Consider the following 14,280-nt stretch of genomic DNA (forward strand, 5'->3'; position numbering starts at 1 on the left):
ACCGGGCTTTTACTTCTCTTTCTGTTTCCCGATTTCCTTTTGTTATTCTTGGAACCTTGGGTTTTGATCACATACTGGCGTAACCTTCCATCTCTAACGAATTTCTCCACAGCATGCCGAGGTCTTTCTACCTTCTTCATCTCTGTCATTGCCACTTCCCTCCAAATTTGAGAGCGTGGTTCATTCAACGGTGTGTACTTCTCATATCTTCCCCACTCAATCTCGGCCATCCGGGATTCTGGCCCTAGACTCTTTTTTCTTATTATCAACTCGTTCCTTTCCTTTCGGGGCCGGGCTTCTCCTTCTCGGGCTAATTCTTTTACCTTCTTCAGATTGTGCATTTGCAATCTCCATTTGCTCGAGTTCGAGGTACTTCTTCGAACGGGTTCTGAATTCTTCCAACGTCCTCACTAGGTCCTTATAAATCGACTTGGCTAGCCTGAATGCACCATCCAAACCAGCCACAATGAGATGTACGTGGACATTTTCTTGTAAACCTGACACCTGCAATGCAGCGTCCTTGAACCGATTGAGGTATCTCTGGAGGGTTTCTCCAGGTTGTTGACGTATCTTTCCCAGTGCGAACTCGGACTTTGGATGTTTTTTGCTGGTTGCAAAGTTTAAGAGGAACTTTTGTCCAAATTCCTCAAAAGATCCGATGGAATTAGCAGGAAGGGTTGAAAACCATGCCTGCGCTGTCCCAGTTAGGGTTATGGAAAATATTCGGGATATGAGGGGTTCATCAATTCCTCGGATATACATGTCCGTATCCAATGCATCTATGTGGACCTATGGATCCTGACTTCCATCGTACTTTGGCAATCGTGCCGAGTCAAAATCCTCTCAGAAAAGAGCGTTCAATAGTTCACCAGTGAAAGGGCTGTTGTTATACTGCCCTCTGCTGTACTTTTTTCTGTACCCACCGGGTTCCAATCTCCCTCTGATGATCTGTGCATTTTGGTTGGGGTGGATTCCATCCCGGTCTCTTTTCCCATTAGCTTCTGCTAAAGCGTTTTGAGTCAAGACCTACACAGCGGCATTTTGACCATCCACTATCTGATTTACCAAGTTCGGATTCACCGTGTTCACCGGATTAGGCCTTTCACAGTTTTCCTCCTCAGTAACCTGGTTCTGATGAACCAAGTTGCGATTTCCTTCCCGGCCATTGGCATTCTGGCCTTCGTTTCCCCTCGCCCCTGGTCCAGTTACCCCCATTATCGCTGTTCCAGGTCTCTCATTCCCCTGGTGTTCTCCTCCCGTATCACTTGGAAGTCTTGTTACCGTTGGAGGTTACTACGATTCTCCATCTCCGTCATTCGCTGCATAATTGCAGCAAGCGTATTCTGAGCCAGCCGAGAGTCTGGATCCGTCGATTGAGCAACACACGCGGCAAAATCCCCAGGATGCTGGGGAGGGTTATTCCTTACTGGAACCGCACCCCGATCATGACGCGTTGGAGTGGAAGCGGTGTCCGAGACATATTCACTGATATGGACATGATCATAGTCCACATCATTTCCTAGCTGGTGTTGAGGCTGATTTACCTCTTCCAGAACCGGATCCAGCGGTTGATTCTGATTTCGGGGTGGCTACTGGCTACTGCTCCTTGTTTGGATTGCCATCCTTCGTCAGATTGGTGGGAACTTCAAATTTAGAGAAGAATTCCCCACAGACAGTACCAATGTTCTGTCCTTGGGACAGAGATGTCCAGCCCAATAGGCGGGTATGTTTCTGTTGGATCTAGTGCCCTCTCCAAGATATCTATGAAGGAGATACCCTTGAGTCAAGCAGATCACTATGCACAGAATACTATAACGGTGTTAGCCAATGGGGTGTGTATGTGCGCACAGAGACAACATAACAGTAAGAGAGAGAGCGTAACGTACCTTTAGGGTTTACCTTGTATTGATAGAGGTTACCTGTGGGTAATGTGGATGGGCCTTTGGTGCCTCTGATAAGGGCCCAGGCCTGCTTGCTATGCTGTCATATTAGGATTAGTATCCTTGATGAATATCTATCCATGATTATTACTGATTCAGATCTTGGATTGCCCCTTGTTGGGCCTATCACTTAATGGGCCTCTTATATGGGTCCATAACACATAAGTTGTACAATTTTCAGACTCTTATATCAATCTCTTTTATGCAAGTGCACATTATTATCAAATAGTAAAGGATTTATGAGTCCAAATATCGTTATCACAGATAAAATTAATGAAGTTCATATCAATATGAAACGATAAAAGTGACAACTTTATGATTTAAAGAACCGAAAGGATTATACTAATTAAGACTAACTACTAAGCTAAGACTACTAAATAAAAGTAAAAGCGCATTGAGAAAAGTAAATTTAAATATCAAAAGTAGATTGGAGTCAACTTTTTCAATATTATAACTAATAGCAAAATGTTGGAACAATATTATAATTAACAATCCTCAACTACTAACTAGAACATGTGATTTTATGCAGGGACAACAATCGTCAACCATACATGTATAATCCACAATTAACACCTATATGTCTATATAAGACTAGTTATTGAACTCGATTAAGAGCAAGTTTAATGTGGTTACGTGGTATGAACCATGTTTGTATCCACAACTTAACGAGATTTATTTAATCTAATTAATCCACATTGCCTAATAAGGTTTTGGATTCACCTATATGTCTATAGTTTAAATCCTAAGACACTTTCCCACTCCTTGTTAGTAACTTAACAAGATTAAAAATAAAGAACTTTATTAAACAACTAATTGAAAATAACCAAAGTAGAGTTTTAACATTCATGGCTTCATTACAATACGAGTAATCTATCACCCAATTATAGAAAATTTATCTGATACTTAAAAGAAAAGACATATAAAAGAGAGAAGAAAGACTCGTTGAAACACAAATAAAAATTTCAATGGGGAATACACATAAAACTAAGTTATTTTTATGATAAAATTGAAGGTATATAATCAGAAACGCGGAAGCGCATCGTACCGATGCGATGAAGAATAAAGACACCGCTTTGATTACCTGGGGTGAAGTAGCGAGCGTGACAATTTCTCACGTTCAGTTTTCCTTCTCAAGCCTCCCGATCTTGCAGCAACGCACCATTAACGGTCGCAATTCTGCTCTACGGTTGATCTTCCACGCTATGACTCAAGGGGATCACGGAGTCATGTGGGCAACCGTTCAGATGATGAACGTTTTCCTCTTTGGTGTGTTTCTGATGTCTGTAACCCTTGGAGGCATAAGAGAGAAAAGAGAGTTTATATACCATGCCCAATCCAAAACTAACCCTAAGCTTCATGGGTTAAAATTAGACTTTGGGCCCACTCTCACTAAAGCTATTGGGCTTAAGTGAAAAGAGCATACTAAACCCAACAATCTCTCACTTGCTCTTTTGGACACAAACTTGAGTTCATAAACCCAAGACTATGTACCCCATAAGCCATCATCATCTGATTATTCAACCCATCCCTTGTCTCAAGCTAGCCTGGGGATCTACCATATATCACTCATCAAGGCTCCTGATAATCTTTGAAAGATTATCTAATTCGGCGCTACTCCACTAAAAGCCCGAACGTGAACTCCAAGATTAATTACCTTTATAACATGAATATGCATTGTCCCTCTGTAGAATGTCTATAATTGATTGACAAGTTTTCTGTAATTCAATCAATTATTTATTCCCTTGACTATGATAGTTTCTCTAATGGATTACATGCACTAGCCAGTGTCTTTAATATCCAAGTACTGAAACATATCAAGGGGACATATCCTACAAATTCCATGTTGTTTATTTCATAAATACAGATAATCAAATAATCTCACTCCCAAAATACCGAGTTATTGGCCGTCAATTGATCGAACCTCACCCGTTGGTAAATCAAAGAATGAAAACTATTTGATTACCTATTTATAATAAACTCAGGATTAAGAGCAATGACATAACTATAGCTAATTGGAGATTTGATACCTTATGACAGAAAACTACCTTAATCAAATCTCTCCTTGATCCTTTCAATGTGAATGTTAATTCACACCAATATTTTACAATGATTCGGACAAAACTATTTCATAAAATATTGCAGCCTAAATAAAGTGCCCAACTTTATTTAACGGCTGTGAATCCATTCATCAATTGTGAGAACCTATGATCATGTCCTCCATGAACGTAGCCATATGATCATATACTCCACAATTTGATCCGGACCTTCATGTTTGTAAATATTGGGCAAAATAAATAAATAAAACCTTATTTATAAAATTCAGAAAATGATTTCATTGTTTCATTGTCTTACTCCAAGAGCACAATGAAACCAATAACTCCCACTTGCTTAATGCAAGTCTGGGATCCTCCTAAGAACCAAAGAAGTAACATGCCTCTTGAACACAAGTTCAGACAAACTCTTAGTAACTGGGTCTACAAGATCCACCTCTATTCCTATCCTAATTGAGTAAAACTCATAGCTCGAGGTTGATTTTCTTGAGTCAATATCCACTTGAAATAACTGAATTTGTGAAAACTCAGCTTTTCAAGACTCCCACTAGAATATACCAGCATATAATCTCTCGTTCTCCAAAGATACTTGAGTACATGCTTAACAATAATCTAGTATTCCTCTAGGTTCAAAATGGTACTGTCTCACTACTCTCACTGCGTGATAGATGTCTGGTTTAACGCCCAATATGATATGCATGAGTCTACCTTTGCCAAAGCATAAGATATCCTGCTCATACATTCTTTCTTCTGAGGAGTCTTTGGTTACTCCTTAGGAAGATGAAATCCACATCTGAGAATTTATAATTCTTCTCTTAGAATTCCCATGTTGAATTTTGGCAAGAGTTTTGTCAATGTAAGTAGCCTGAGGTGATGCCAACAACTTATTCTACCGATCTCATAAGAGTTTTAAACCAAGAATATAATTGGCTTCTCCAGTACTTCCATACCAAAACACTAACTTAGCCAACTCTTTATGTTTGATATTACCTCCAAGTTGTTTCCAATAAGGAGCATATCATCTACATAAAGTACCAGAAAAGCTATTGTCTTATGTTGGATCCTTTACATACAAATAGACATCATTCATCAAGCTTCTCTTAAAATCAAAATTTTGATAACCTGATCAAAGCTGATGTTCCAAGACCTGGATGCTTGCTTAATTCTATGAAATAGACTTTCACAACTTGCATACCATGTGTTCCTACCCATTTGCTATAAACCCTTTTGATTGTTGTATGTAGATATCCTGACATCCAACTCCCAAAATGAAATCTCATAATTGAGACTTATAACAACTAAGAGAATCTGGATAGACTCAAGCATGGCGTCTGGCAAAAATTACCTCCAAGCTAGCTTTGAAGGTTTTTACCTTCCTGTCCATCCTTTCTTTGCCTTTTATGTCCACATGCACCTTATGGGTTTTACCCCTCTTGGTGTCTTTACTAGGACTGAACGGAGTTGAAATACAAGTATTTCACCTCATTGTTCATAGCTTGAGCAACACTTGATCAACAACATCTTCTAGTGCATTATCGTAACTAGCAGGATCAATGTCACTCAACAAGAGACAACTTGAGAGTTAACAAGGTTCTCTCCCACTACGAATGTACTGCACTAGACCTTGGGTATTTATAGGTAAAACAAAGAGTGAGTCAAATGGTGGATCTTCAATTTCTTGAGGATCCGCTTATTCTGGATATTGTTCCTCCACCTTCTCCCTTGCTCTCTATGCTTGTGAAAACCTTCAAGACACAATTTTTACCTTTGATTCTTTCCTCCTTGGCCTTCTATACACTTGAGATCAACCTTGTGAAGGGAGAGTTGGCCATTTTCTGAGTTTGAAGTTCTATCTTGGAGTGTTTGAAGGCTGACTCCACTGTTTTGTGAGGAGAAAGCCATTGTCCTTAGCTTGTGTGGCTTCAAGGAGACATCTTTGTTGTGAAAGGACCCTCCTTAGTGTGCCGTTTTCATGCACATTGAAATTAGAAGCTTGAGGAGCTGTTTGGTGAGCTCCAAGAGCACTTTTTGCTCTGTTTTGAGCTTGGGTAAGCTTCATCACCTTTGATCATGTGTTTTAATGGGTTAAAGCTTGATTCTTGGCATGTAATATGTTAAAATGAAGTAACCAACACGTATATTGACCTGTATATGCCTAAAAATGGATTCTTGGACGTATAAAAATGGTAAAAGTTGGACCTTTGAGTGATATCTTCGCGAAAATGCAGAACTGCATTTTGTCGCGAAATATCTGATATTGATATCCGGATATAGAGTTTATGATATCCGGATATTGATATCCAGATATGGGACCTTGGGATATCCGGATATGGATATCCGGATATGTCCCCGACATATATCCGGATATTCTGGGTTTTCGAGAACAGTAACAGTACTGTTCATACAGAACTGAGTTTTGGGTTTGTGGACCCTAGATTGTGGAAGTTGAACTTCTGTAATGATTAAACTAAGTCAGAATCAAGGGATTAAAGGCTTGTGGCTTTGAGAGAAGCCTTAAGACTTGGAACGCAAAGGAAAGACGTTGTCTTTATATCATATGCTTGTAGAGTATAAATATTGATGTTGTTATTGGTCCTAACAGATTGTGATTGTGTTGTGTGTGGACCTTGAGCTTGTGTGGACTCTTGGCTTGGATAGCTAGCTGGCAAGGTAAGCTTTTGTGTCCTCGGTTTAGCCATTGTTTGTTCCACCATGTCCCATGGGGGGATGGTTATATGCATTATGTGTTTTCATGTATTGTTTTAGTGAAATGCTATTGAACCGTTAAGTGCAAATGCTATATGATATGTATGTGGTGTTCCGTCTAGACAGGAAGCCATGGGGTGGTCCTGTGGGCGGGTACATCATTGGCTAGTATTTATGTGGGTAATAGACGTATTCCTGCATTTCTTTGATCAGTAGAATAGTTATAACACACATGACATGAATATCTGCTGCATTGCACTGATTTTGGAACTGATATTTAATTACTGCTTTAGAACTTATATTGCACATGTAAGTGAGCTTGGGGTGGAAGATCCTTGAGGACCCCTTGTCTTACTGAGATTTCTCTTTAGAGATCTCACCCCACGTTTGGGGCACATATTTCAGGTTCAGGTAATGCGGGGGTTGAGACCTCTAGCAGCAGGAGGTCAGAGCTTAGCTGATTGCATGCTATTATGATGATTTTGCTGGATGCTGACATTACTTTATCTTTATTATAATGTTATTTGGTTTGAGACTGTTGTTGGGCATTGTTGCCTTATTTGGTGAGCATGAGGCTTGTCCATGCCACACTGCTTATGTTTGTTTACTTTGATTGGCTTTGTATTAACTATCAGGATATTCTCCAGACTACGTGTTGTAGATCCGTGAGTAGATACACATTTTATATATGAGGTATTTCAGTTTGCTGTCGTTTTGCAATTTACATACAAGCAATGTTTTGAAAATGAATTTGGTAATTCAACTTGGTAATGATAATGACGTCATAATTGAACAGAAAAAGATATTCCACAATTTTTAATTAAGCGTGGCTTAAAACGATGACATGTTAACAAACCAAGTTAACACAGAGTGTTACAACGACGACGGGTCGTACAATATCTAACTAAAATTTTGAAATTATTAATATTTAATCTAGTGAAATCTGATTATCCTTATCCGATGGGACTTCAGCGATAACCATTTCACTAATAAACCCACAAATGGAGCCCGCAGAATTAAAATTAATTATTTAATTTTTAACAACTTCACCCATTCAACATTTTTATTTGAGAATTTTCATAAGCCCTATCGAATTCATTGTTTAATTTCAAAATTATCTTTAATAACTTAGTATTATCGACGATGGGTCGTACAATACTTTATTAAAATTTTGAAATTATTAAAGTCCAATAAAATCCAATCATGCTTATCCGTTGGGGCCTCACATGATTATTTTATTGATAGGCCCACAATGCGCCTGGAGGTTAAATTAATTTCTTAATTTAAATCTCATCCCATAATTATTTAGGTCCAATCTAATAAAATTCAATCATGCTTATTCGATGGAACTTCACATGATTATTTTATTAATGGTCCTATATTGCGCTTGAAGTTTAAATTAATTTCTTAATTTAAATCTCCTTTCATTCAACATAAGCAATATTTTCCAATTTCCAAGAATATCCTTTGTTTGAATTCAAAAACTATGTAAGCAAGACCGCCGATGAACGTGCATCACTTAGCTTATCTGAATTTTGAAATCATTAAGGTCCTAAAATCTGGTCATGATAGGCAGCGTGTGCTTCACACAATCATGATACATGATTGTGGTATGCAGCGTGTGTTTAACACATGACCATTTTAGTAGACCCACAAATTACTCCCAAAATAAAAGAATTCTCTAGGAAATTTTCTTAATTATTTTTCTAGATTTTAAATCATCCAAATAGCTTATTTAATTATAAATCTAGATTGCAACAATCATAATAATTATCATTTATGAGGATAATTGAAAATCAAAATAATTTCCATAACGATTATTTGTCTCGATTTTATACTCCAAAAATAATCAATTTGATTATTCTAGATTTTACCAAAATCATAATAATTAATTAATTTTCGAAATTAATATAACCATTAATCTAGATTTTGTTTCTAAAATCATAATAATCATAATTTTATTTTTTTCGGAATATTTAAAATCTAAAACTACGCGCATAAACTATCATACTAGTCGGTAATGACATAATAGTAAATATGCACGTATGACATGTGATCATGTAACAATATGGTACCTTCCTATCCTATATAACATGTTATCGCAAATATCATGTTAATCGCACATATAATTCATACCAATCAATAAAAGCATTAAATAATAAATTCTAATTACTTTAATCCATGGCCTTCCTAATTTAAATAAAATAAAAAAATAAAATATTACAACTTTGGAATTTGACTTTCGCATATGATGAACCCTTAGTTCATCATGATTTTTAGCAGGAATTAGGATCAAATTGTGTGATTAAATGATGAAAAATAAGGTTAATGTCCTAAGATGTCCTCAATTACAAGTTCAAGAGCTTTATTGGAAATTTGTATGATTCTTGTAGGAAAAGCAAACTTGAAAGACAACTGGAGAAGGAAGAAGATTCTGGAGCTCAAGAGGAGAAAATTGCCTAAGTGTTGAGCGCTAAAACGTCCACACTGAGCGTTTTAGCGCCCTGCTACAGGAAGAGGCCAAAACTTGCTGGTGATGAGCGCTAAAACGCCCACACAGAGCGTTTTAGCGCGCTGCTGCACTTAGAAGATGGAAAATTCCTGGTCTTGGGCGCTAAAACGGCCTGCAATAAGCGTTTTAGCGCCCTAAAGTGGAAAAAAGATTCTGGTCTTCACCGCTAAAACGTCCAAATCAAGAGTTTTAGCGTTGGAGTCAGTTAAAGTTAGTTGAGCATTCACCAAGTTTGGACGCTAAAACGGTCATTCCTTAACGTTTTAGCGTTGAAATCAGTTAAAAGCAGTTGAGCATACATAAAGCATGGACGCTAAAATGGTCACTTATGGACGTTTTAGCGCCCACATCAGTTTTCTGTTTTTAATTGTAACACTATATAAGGCAAAGCCTTGACACTTAGAAAAAGGGATCTGGATCTGAGGGATCTGAACTTGCTCTCTCTCTCTTAAACTTTAGTCTGACTTCTCTCTAAATTCTTTTAGTTTTAGTTTTTGTATTAGGATTTCTTTGTAATAGTTTGGAGATTGAAGACTTTCAACATGGAAATGAAGTTTGCTTCTTCTTCTCTTATCTATTCTTTAGTCATGTCTGAGTAGAGTCTTTGTAGTCTGAATGCAATGGAACTCCATGATAATATTATGTTGATTTGATTAATATGATGAAGTATTTTTCATGTGTTGATTTGAGATTTTCTGAGTTAATTATTTCTATCAAGGAAGTAGTATAGAACAAGGATGTTTATATGACTTCTGTATTTGATAATCTCAACATCAGAATTCTAGTACTCAAGGGATTGATGCTAGAATTCTGATGTAATCTTAAAACTTTAGTATTTCATGCATGTATTAAGAAAGAGATCACCAAGGGATTGGGGTTTCTGATTAATGTATCTATCAGGGTAGTAAGGGATTACATCTTGATGATAAGTAAAAGGTTGATTAACATCACATGGAAAGGAATTCATCATATGATCAATTTTTACATGGGTTATTATGGAGGAAAGTTGTTTTCTGACTACTTGTTGTTTTATTAATTCCTAATCCATATTTACTTTGTGTCAAATTACTTACAATCAATTTTCTGGTGACAAATTATTCATGATTTTTACAAACTCTTATTTGATTCAAATTAGTTTTCTATGGTATATTGGTGTTTGAACACAATTCCTCGTGGGAACGATCTTTACTCATCATTTTATTACTTGTACGACTAGTGCACTTGCTAAATGTCCAACAAGTTTTTGGCGCCGTTGCCGGGGAATTTGTTTTTCAACACTAACTGATACTATAGAATTCTGAGATTGAATCCTTTTATTTTCGGTATTTTAGTTTATGTTAAGTTTCTGGTCAATTTTGATTCTGGTATATGCGAGGTACACTTGATCCGAATTTGTTGTTGTATGATCCAGAATTAGAAAGGACATTGAGGAAGCACAAAAGGGCAGCCAGGCAAAGGAGACAGTTGCAAGAAATTGGTGAATCAAGTACGGTTAATCAGGAAGAGATAATGGCAGAGAATCACAGACCACCACCACCACAGAGGACACTGGGAGAGTACATGACTCCTGCAGTGATTCCTCCAATTGGGAGTGTTGTGCGCCCAACAGTGGAGCCCAACAACTTTGAATTGAAGCCTGCTTTGATACATTTGGTGCAGAAGGATCAGTTTGCTGGAACCAGTGCAGAGGACCCTTACTTGCACATAGAGAACTTTCTATTGTTGAGTGATACTGTGAAGATAAATGGTGTCACAAGAGATGCAATTCTGTTGAGACTATTCACTCATTCACTGACGGATGATGCAAGGAGATGGCTGCAATCATTGCCACAAGGAAGTATAACAACTTGGGATGATCTGCAAACCAAGTTCTTGCAGAGGTTTTTCTCAGCATCCAAGAGGGCCAAGTTGAAGGATGAGATTACAAGCTTTAAGCAGAAAGAGTCAGAATCCATTTATGAGGCTTGGGAGAGATTCAAGACTTTGTTGAGGAAATGTCCACAGCATGGAATTGAGGCATGGCAACAAGCAGCAATCTTCCTGCAAGGAATGACCACTAACACTAGAACCTTGGTGCATGCCACTGCTGGTGGATCATTGACTACCAAGACCCCTCAAGAAGCCTTGGATATCTTTGAGTCATTAGCATCTCAAGAATTTGATAATGCCCCAGTGGCTGACAGAAGGACAGGAGTCATCAGGTTGGATGGGTATGATGCTCTGTTGGCAAGGAATGATCAACTGATGCAGACACAGAGACAACAACAGCAACAATTAGATACCCTTATTAAGCAACTCTCTTCACAAAAGGTAGCTTCTGTGGAAACAAAGAGTGTATGTGCTATCTGTGGCAAGGGCCATGTGACAGAGGAGTGTGATTATGGGGGATCACCAGAACAAGCAGAGGTGAATGGAGTGTGGTATGATCAGAATAATCAAAGGAACTACAACAATCAGGGAAGGAATGTTTATATGCCACCATGGAAGAACAAGAATCAACACCCAGGATTCAGCTATAGTTCCAACCATCAATTGAATCCACCATTACATCCTCCACCACCACATATGAAGGAGCAGTCAAGTGATCCTGCTGCATGGGAGAAAGCGTTTGCTCAGTTATCTAAGACAACTCAGGATTATATCCAGGGGTCTAATTCATTCAGGGAAGAGACAACTGCATTCATGCAGGAGACCAGAACTTCTTTCAGAAATCAGGAAGCATCAATCAGAAATTTGGAGACCCAGATTGGTCAATTATCAAGACAGATATCAGAGAGACCACAAGGGAAATTTCCAAGTGATACACTAGTGAATCCTAAGGAGCACTGTAAAGCAATTATGACAAGAAGTGGGTTGGTACTTCAACCAGTGAAAAAGAATGTGGAAAATAAAAAGAATGAAGAAGAGGTTGTGGTTGAAGATGTAGTCTCTGATGATGAAGTAGAGAAGATGAGAAATGAGAAAAGTGAGAAGGAAGTAGTTGTTAGAGATGTTATAGTTGGAATTGATAAAGAAGAGGAAGGGAAGGACAATAAGAATGAAGGAGAGGTAGAAGTTGGTAAAAATGCTTCCCCACAAAAGATGATGAAGTGGGAAAAGAAGAAGATGGCTGACAAGAAAGAACAGCCAGTTATTTTATCTCCCTATGCTAAAGTTCCCTACCCTCAGAGGTTGAAGCAAGAGATTCAGAAACAGCACTATGCAAGATTTCTGGATATCTTCAAAAATTTACAAATTAACATACCATTTTCTGAAGCACTGGAAAATATGCCTCACTATGCAAAGTTCATGAAGGATCTTCTTACTAAGAAGAGGAAATTAACTGATGGTGAGACAGTGGCCCTAACAGCAGAGTGTAGTGCCCTAATCCAGAAGAAGCTTCCAACAAAAATGAAAGATCCTGGAAGCTTCAGTATCTCTATTGCTATAGGAGATGTGGAGGTGGGAAAGGCATTGTGCGATTTGGGAGCCAGTATAAACTTGATGTCGTTGACAGTATGTAGAGCTTTGGGAATCAACACTTTGAAGGAGACCAATCTTATTCTGCATCTTGCAGATAGATCTATCAAGAGGCCTGAAGGTGTGGTTGAAGATGTCTTGGTCAAGGTAGACAAGTTTATTTTTCCAGTGGATTTTGTGATTCTTGACATGGAGGAAGAGGATACAGAAAGTCCTCTATTGTTAGGAAGACCCTTTTTAGCAACTGCAAGATCTTTGATAGATGTTGAACAAGGAAAGTTGTTGCTAAGGGTGGATGAGGAAACAGTCACAATTGATGTATTTGAAACCATCAAGCACCCCGTTGATGTGGAGGATTGTTTTAGATTAGATGTGATACAGGAGGTTGTGGAAGAAGTGAATAAAGAAGAAGAATTCCCAGTTGAGGAAAAAAGATCAGAAGAAGAGACAGGTACAGAAGATTACCAAGAAGAGCCAGAAGTGGAAGAGCTTGAGAAGAAGATTGATGACATTCCAAAAGGAGCACCTAAGGTAGAACTTAAAGAATTACCTTCACATTTGAAGTATGTGTTCCTTGGGGATGATCAAACATATCCAGCAATCATTAATGCAATGTTGTCTGATGAGGAAGAAGGGAAGTTGATTAAGGTACTCAAGAAGAATAAAATGGCTATTGGATGGCAGTTTTCAGATCTTAAGGGTATTAATCCTTCCTTTTGCACCCACAAAATATTGATGGAGGAAGAGGTCAAACCAGTAAGGCAACCACAGAGGAGACTCAACCCCACTATGAAGGAAGTAGTGAGGAAGGAGGTGGTGAAGTTGCTTGATGCTGGGATGATTTACCCCATTTCAGACAGTGCTTGGGTGAGTCCTGTGCAGACCGTGCCCAAGAAAGGGGGATGACTGTGGTGAAAAATGAGAATAATGAGTTGATTCCCACAAGGACAATCACTGGCTGGAGAATGTGCATTGATTACCGGAGGCTGAATAAGGCAACCAGGAAGGATCATTTTCCACTTCCTTTCTTGGATCAGATGCTAGAGAGGTTGGCAGGACATGCTTTCTATTGCTTCTTGGATGGTTATTCAGGGTACAATCAGATATGCAATGCTCCTGCCACTTTTCAAAGGTGCATGCTTTCTATTTTTTCTGATATGATAGAAGAATGCATAGAAATTTTTATGGATGATTTTTCTGTATTTGCCATATCTTTTCTATAGATGTTCAGATAGTGTGATCCGACGGTGTATTCCAGAGGAAGAACAACATGATGTGTTGTGGCATTGTCATGGTTCTGCATATGGTGGACATTTTGCAGGTGAGAGAACTGCAACAAAAGTATTGTTGAGTGGCTTCTACTGACCCACTTTATACAAGGATGCAAAGAAGTTTGTGGAGGCATGTGACAACTGTCAGAGAACTGGGAATATTTCTAGGCGACATGAAATGCCGTTGAACAATACCAGGAAGTGGAGATCTTTGATGTTTAGGGTATGGATTTTATGGGACCTTTCCCTTCTTCCGACTCTAACAAGTACATATTGGTGGCAGTTGATTATGTGTCCAAATAGGTTGAGGCCATAGCTACACCAACCAATGATTCCAGGGT

At 38.4% G+C, this 14,280-nt stretch overlaps 1 non-coding gene across 1 annotated transcript; it reads right to left on the minus strand.

The window, feature by feature from the left end:
* Positions 1–11,114: 11,114 nt before the first annotated feature.
* On the minus strand, positions 11,115–11,221 carry LOC133297040 (small nucleolar RNA R71). The gene has a single exon (XR_009749597.1). It is a non-coding gene; the product is annotated as a small nucleolar RNA R71 (small nucleolar RNA).
* Between the last annotated feature and the right edge of the window lie 3,059 nt (positions 11,222–14,280).

The sequence above is a fragment of the Gastrolobium bilobum genome, unplaced genomic scaffold (assembly GCF_033153095.1).
Source record: "Gastrolobium bilobum isolate Gb01-03AN ecotype WA unplaced genomic scaffold, APGP_CSIRO_Gbil_v1 utg446717, whole genome shotgun sequence".
In the NCBI taxonomy this organism is placed as follows: Eukaryota; Viridiplantae; Streptophyta; class Magnoliopsida; order Fabales; family Fabaceae; genus Gastrolobium; species Gastrolobium bilobum.